The sequence below is a fragment of the Nelusetta ayraudi genome, unplaced genomic scaffold, assembly GCF_046127955.1.
Source record: "Nelusetta ayraudi isolate G7.1 ecotype Tasmania unplaced genomic scaffold, CSIRO-AGI_Nayr_v1 ptg000048l, whole genome shotgun sequence".
Lineage (NCBI taxonomy): Eukaryota > Metazoa > Chordata > Actinopteri > Tetraodontiformes > Monacanthidae > Nelusetta > Nelusetta ayraudi.
In genome coordinates, this window is record NW_027466098.1 from 4,085,001 (window position 1) to 4,092,500 (window position 7,500).

General features: G+C 42.3%; 1 protein-coding gene across 2 annotated transcripts in view; it reads left to right on the forward strand.

The window, feature by feature from the left end:
- The window catches only part of cuedc1b (CUE domain containing 1b), a 28,983-nt gene that overhangs the window by 564 nt on the left and 20,919 nt on the right, over window positions 1-7,500 (forward strand). The window lies entirely within an intron of this gene.

The window sequence follows — 7,500 nt, forward strand, 5'->3', positions numbered from 1 at the left end:
GTAATGTGATTGCGTTTTATTTGGTGTCGCCGGGCACTCCGTGGACAAGCGTTTAAACACGAATGAGTTGGCTAGCCGCTTTAGCCTGGAGGTACCGTTAGCGCTGGAGCACAAGGAATGAAGACCGCTAATGCTGTTGGAGCAGGGAAGCTAACTACAGAACAGGGCTGAAGTAAACCCTCTGTCAAATAAAAACAAACGTTGTTTTTTTTCCCCCTTCCAATTTATCATTAATTGTTTACGGGAAATGAGGTCCCCCTCTGTTGGAACGCGGAGAGATTTAAAGGCCCATCTCCGTGGACCTTTAAAATGTATTTTTTTATACTCTTTTAGATCAGCCTCACCAATCATACTTTGATGGACGACCGACGCTTTCATATATTGAAAAATGACACGGGATTTACCCAACCCCGCATTCAATCATTGTAACCACTGCAGTTTTTAATGTGGACCAAGTTATTCCGTTTTTTTTTTTTTTAAATAACAACTGTGATCTCCGTTGCTGTCCATCATGTAGTGAGACTCCTTTGGCAGTTTTGTTTTTGTTTTTTGTTTTTTAAATCTCATGTATATATTCATTAGTTATATATTTTCATTATTTTTATGGGAGCCTTAAAGCTGTTTCCAGAATGAGCAAAGTTCATTTTTGAGAATTGCTGTCGAGCTTCCTCAAACAATGTTGTCAGGAATAGAAATTCTTACAATAATTCCTTTATTTATTCAAAAGCCCTGAAGCTGTTTCAGAATCAGGCAAAAAAAAAAATTGCAAAAAAATTTTCACCAGACAATGTCGTTGTAAATACAACTTTACACAGTCGTTGTAATTGTGATTTAAAAAGTTGCTTGTCAATGTCTGAATGCGGGTGGGGGAGCCTCTGAAGTAAATATGTGTGATATTTTTAGAAGGCGGTGAGGCTTCTCAATTGCAAATGGCAGTGTTGTAACTCTGATAACGTGGCAACATTGACTTTTTGTTGCATTGAATGATATATTATCTCTTAAAATAAGCTCACAAATCATAATAGAGATAGATAACCCCGTTGGAGTGTCTGTAAAGTGTTTGTCAGTGGCCCAGTCTTGATATCACAGCAGATTTAATTATCTGAAAAAGCTTGTCCTTAAAAATCATCCAAAACATGAAGCAACGACGACGGTAAAAAAAAAGTAGAACTCAGTGTGGTGAGTTGCTGAACAAACCCATTGAGAAACGATTGTCTTTAAAAAAAAACAAAAAAAAACATCCCAAGTCTTAATTGCTATTAAACGTGAACATATTTCCAGGCAAGTCGAGAGGTTGTCGGTTATAACGAGGTGTGTGTGTGTGTGTGTGTGTGTGTGTGTGTGTGTGTGTGTGTGTGTGCGTGTGCGTGTGCGTGTGTGCGCGTGCGTGTGCGTGTGTGCGCGTGCGCGCGCGCTCAAGCCTCCATAATGCAGCCAGATGTCTATTTGGCCAGAGGGTAGCTCGCATGTGTCGCTGGAGATGGTTGGTGCAATGTTATTCTGTCAGAGAAGGTCTGGAAGAGAAGCTTGCTTGGCTTTGTTTCTCAGCCAGAGCACGGGTGTCACAGAACCACAAATGTCAAGAGTCTCACAGCAGCAAGTTAAAACAACAGGTAATCAAATAAGCACTGCGGGCGCTTGCAAAAACATTTTTATCCATCCCTTCTACTTGCTGTGCAGCTACTATGAAACTTGTGAGGAAAATCAGATTTAAAAAGAAAAATGTTAGGAGTTGTTGACATTGAAAAAGTCGGAAAGCTTTAAGCGCTTCCCTTCAATTGGCGACTTCGATTTTCCGTCGTTTTTTTGTTAGGATTGATAAGATGGTGAAAGGTTTTCCTTTATAAAACCAACACATCTTCAGGCTTGCGATGTGGAATACAAACGATACAAATGTTTAAATCAAGTCACCTTAAGAATTAGAATGAGAATGTCTTTATTTATCCCGCATTGGGGAATATTGAATTGTTAAAACGGCGCATACAGTGCAAAGAGTGGAATTAGAGTGAATTAAGAGTGAATTAACAAGGAATAAAGACACTGAATACATATAGAAGTGTTTTACAAAATGATGTATGGGTATCAGAGGAAAACAAGTTGTCTACTTTAATTGTAATAACCATTCTGGCTGCGTCAATAAAATGACCGGCTGTGCTAAAATTCAAAATGAAATGTAACCGACGGCAACTTTGAGAGTTTTAGCCCCGGTCACGTCACGTGACGGGTTGATGATGTCATATCCTGCGTGCACGACATGGCATCAGAGGCTTAGCCTAGATTTGCCAGTCAGATGTAATCAGAGTGAGACACCCTGCCCACCCCAAACCACCCTCCACCCCTCCATCTTGGATTGTGTGCTAAATATAGCCCTTGATCTTAGGTGCAGATTAATACGGTGATGTTGGGGAAGATATCACTCTGTGTGTGTGTGTGTGTGTGTGTGTGTGTGTGTGTGTGTGTGTGTGTGTGTGTGTGTGTGTGTGTGTGTTACATAGTCACATTTACATTCTGTGTCATTCTGTGGCACAACTTGACTGAAGACAATTGATGTAGTTCTCGGTTGTTGTCAATTCTCTCTACAGCTGCTTGGGTGAACTTTATTAACTAATAGGTTTTAGTACAAAGTCAAGAAATGTAAGAAATTTAAATTAAAAAAAAAACAGGCTGTTATTACTCTTCTGAATTTTCCTCTCTTTTTTTTTTTTAATACAGCAAACAACATGATCATGTTGGGTCTAAAGCACATCCAGCTTTTTCACCCAACTCTTTGCTGTTCTGCAACGCCCTTCAGTCATTAAACTCAAGGGTAAGCCCCAACCCAATTGTTATGACCTTGTTTGGCTCTTTTTTATTTTTTATTTTTTTTGGGTCTATTCCTGGCGTCGACGATGATAACTTGCTATTTCTGACTTCAGTAAATACAAGTAAGAGATCACAGGATTGATCACAAGCCTGCATCTATATATAAATCAGGAAGTCTTTGTTCTCATTTCGGATGTGCGTCTGCAGTAAAAACGTGCGGTAGATATATCAGATTATCACGAATATTGGATGGGAAAACTTAAGCTGGCGTGGTGCATTGCCTTTTGTATAGATCTGATAAACGCCGAGTAATCTAGTTGGAGAGCAGGAGAAATGTTGTTGGCTAAAACTAGGACAGTTCAAATCAAATGTGTTTAGCATTTGATTAGTGTTGATGTTCTAGGAGGACAATCTAGACTTTTCTTTATATGTTTCCATGGACTCCAGACAAGTCATTTCGAAAAAACACATTTTAATATGTAGAAAAACTCACCATATTTTGCATGTTTGGAAGCAAGGTGGTCTCCCTCAGGAAGGAACAAATATCTGACTAAGGGTGTTGTTGGTAACTCAGGAGTAGAGCTGGGTATCGCCACTGACCTCCCGATACGATATGATTCCGGTACACTAGGTCCCAAGTCGATTTGATATGATTCAATATCGATATTTTAGCTATAACACCAATTTTGCTTTGGTAATGGAAAAGATTCTCAAAGAACTAATGCTGTAAATTCAATGGTAACCCAAAAAGTAACCCTCTAACATGGTGCATAATTAAATATTAATATTTACATTAATTAAGAACTACCCATATAAACAAAGTTATATAACAACATGCACTTTTTATTCAAAGGCCTAGACCCAGATCCATGGACACCAAACTGTACCTCATGAAAACATACAAACACTGCAGTGATTGTCTCACAAAGCTTTGGTGCATTTTAAACATACATGGGAAAAAAAACACCTCTGCACTAAAGTGCATTGATAACCAAAATTGACTGTCTGAACTATGTAAACCCAGTTGTAAAGTGCATGACACGAGGCTGCGATGGAAGAAGGCTGCAATTTGCCTCACTAAGCTGATCAGTCGGGCAACAGAGGGTATTTTGAGTGCTGCTTGCGAGGCTAAGTTGAGCGTGTGATCGTAAGGGCGTGTTTCCGCTGGCTCTACACCAGGGGTCGGCAACCTTTACCACTCAAAGAGCCATTTGGACCCGTTTCCCCCAGAAAAGAACACACTGGGAGCCACAAAACCTTTTGACATTGATTGAATTAATATGCTACATATAACGTTGTAGTTTTTTGCCTTTATGCTATGTATAAACCAGGGGTCAGGAACATTCGCTATCAAAAAACCCATCTTGCCCCATCTTCCATCAAATAACATTCACTTGGAGCCGGGGTGGGGCATTATACTACCTCTTTGAGGGTGACGGAAACCTGAGGCTGTAGGGAGTTTTGTAACTGTTCCTTCCTTGGCATGGGTTTGGGGAGAAAGTCAATGTGCATGTTATTTAACAGCAATGAATGTCAACAAGACAAAGGAATTGTTTGTGGACTTCAGGAGATCCAGACCCAGCCACACACCCCTCCTCGTCAATGACACAGCTGTGGAAGTCGTGAATAGCACCAAGTTCTCGGGGGCGCACATCACCGACTCAGCTCAGCTGGTCAGACCACGCCTCCTCCCTGGCGAAGAAGGCACAGCAGCGCCTGCACTTCTTCCGGAGGATGAGCAGATTCTCCCTCCTGCCTCCCATCCTGACGAACTTCTACAGAGGGACCATGCTAACCAACTGCATCCCTGTCTGGTGTGGTAGCAGCAGAGCTGTGGACTGGAAACCTCTGCAGAGGGTGCTGAGTACAGCGGAGAAGATCATCAGGTCCCTGCTCCCCGCCATCAAAGACATTGCATATAGCCGTTGCCTATCAAAAGCCAAGCGGATCCTGTCCGACCCCACCCACCCTAACCATGGTCTGTTCTTCCATCTGGCAGAAGGTTCTGTAGCATCCGCTGCAGAACAACCAGATTCACAAACAGTTACTTCCCCCTGGCCATCAGACTGTTAAACGCCAGTTAACCCCCCCACCTCCCTGCTGCCACTGTCTACACTGTCACCAGCATCAGAGCACTATTCTACACATGTACAGCCTACATACCCCTCTACCTGGTCACTGTTATTCTGTCTATTCTGTTCATACTGTTTATACTCCAACACACCTCGTCGCTGTTTATACTGTTTATACTATGTATATTTGCTCTATTTATTTTTGCTACACCAACATTCTACCTCCAGATATCCCATATTTTTATATATTGTATTTATCTCAGCTTGTATATAGATTTAAGTTAGTTGCTGTACTTCTGGAACTGGGCAAAGACATTTTGTTGTGAAATGAATCACTGTTGTGTTTCTTTTCCCGATGACAATAAAGAAAGTCTAAGTCTAAAAATAAAGTATTCCGTTGGAAATGAAATGTCGGTATTGATGTTTGCATGTTACAATATCTGATGATCTATGTTGCGAAATGCGGCAGGGTAACTAGAGTGCAATTTGTGCTTCTGACTCATCGGGTGCCGTGTTTCTGGGCTTTTTTGCGCCTGCATATCTTTAGCGCAAAAACCTTTTGTGGATACGATGCAAAGATGGCGGAGATAGTAAGCAAGTAACCCAAAGAAGAAGTTCAACTTTGTTGTCTGTCCACGCTATCTTTTTGCCGTCTTCGCCATGCTACAGTCTTGGAAAAAATTATGAGACCACCTTTGTATTCTTCAATTTCTTGTTCATTTTAAATGACTGGTACCACTAAAGGTACATTTGCTTGGACAAATATAATGATAACAACAAAAATAGCTCATAAGAGTTAAGAGCTACTCTTGAAAACTGTCTTCTTCCATCAGCTGGAAAAGTCTTTCCTGCCTCGAATGACTGGATTTTCCAACAAGACAATGCCCTTTGCCACACAGCAAGGTCAATTCAAGCCTGGATGGAGACCCAGAACATTCAAACCATACCTTGGCCTGCTCATTCACCAGATCACCAGATAAATCCAATGGAAAACCTGTGTAAAATGGAGAACCACAAGCCCAAAAACAAAGCAAATTTGTTTGAATTTGTCCAACAGGAATTGGCTGCTGTGACAGAAGAACAATGTCAGAAGCTGGTGGAGAGCATGCCAAGACGCATGGCTGCGGTCATCAAAAAGAATGCTCATGCAATCAAATACTAACTACTTTGTGTGTGTCATGTGACTAAAAGAGACAGAAAAGAAAACATGGAATGCCTAAAAGCACTGTTTTTGGCAGTACAATGCCATAGCCATTGATATATAAGACGCCTACATATTCAAAACTCTGCTGCTAGAGTGCTCACTCACACCAGACGCTGGCAGCACATCACCCCTACCCTCAAACGTTTCCACCTGCTTCCGGTTAAGTTCCACATCACCTACAAACTTCTCCTCAGCTATATAACTCTCAATGCCCTGGCCCCTCAGTACCTGTCAGACCCTCTTAAGGATCATTCCCCATCCTGGAACCTGAGATTGTCTGATTTAGGGCTTCTCACCGTCCCTCCCAGCAACAAGCAGACTCTTATTAGGGCGTTTACCCACTAGCCCTGTGCGGCTAGTGCCAGCCGTTCACGGTACGGAACAGCTCGGTTAAAAGGTATTTCCATAAGCCTGACCAGTACCTGAGCGTGGGCGGAGTCACGGTTGCAAGGCGAACCAACGGTTTTATTGTGCCTCCTGTGTCCCTGAAACCATAGGATTCACTTTTTGTATTAACCGTGGTTTTATTTTGTGCGAGACATTTTCGTAGGGCTTAGAATGATTTTGTTTCATACTGTTGACTTGTATCAAAACACTGTCCTAGAAGAGAAAATGTAGAGGCTGAAACGATAACCTGAGTCTCACAGTCGTTTATTATTAGACAAGAATATCCGCACAACTTAAGTCCACACAAAGCACAAAACAGCAACAACTCTATACGACCGGTGTTAACAAGCGAGCAGCGTTTAAAAATCGCTATAAGGACTGAAACTTACGAAACTTGCGAGCCAGAATCGGCGCCTCGTAAGTTTCGCTGCCAGCGAACAGAACACAAGCAGAGCATGGAGTTAGCGGTGGTGGCTAGCGGTTTATCAACACGATTCAGCGGCCGTACTTTGCAAATAGCCTTCAAACTAAAGTTGCTTGAGGTTACAAAACACATTTACAGTCCTCAAGCATGTTTCCAAATAGTGTCGTGGCCGACTATTCTCTCGTCGTCCACCGGCCGAGTCGAGCTCGCCTCACTCCCGTTGGCCACCGCGTCGGTGTTCCATCGCATCCGAATTAGGCTGAACAAACCTCCAACATTGTCTCTATTCGTTCCACTCCGACCGTTGTAGTCCTTGGTGCTTCGCTAGTCGCTCAGCATTTTTTAATTTTATTTCTGCGGACACTGTTTCGCTGTACAGCGACAGCCACCGGCTGCGAAACCAGGAAGGCTTTTCATTGCGTGTCACTCCGTCCGTCCAGCTCTCTATGAGCTTTTTCTTTGGCCACAGAGAACAGAAACGTCTGTAGTTCTACGTTCGCTCATGGTACAATTTCATAATCTTTTCAGTTTTTAATACGTGAAACTGTAAAAATCCACACACGGGGCATTTAAAAAAATGGCGGTTTTGGTCTTTCGTGAGAGACTGCCTT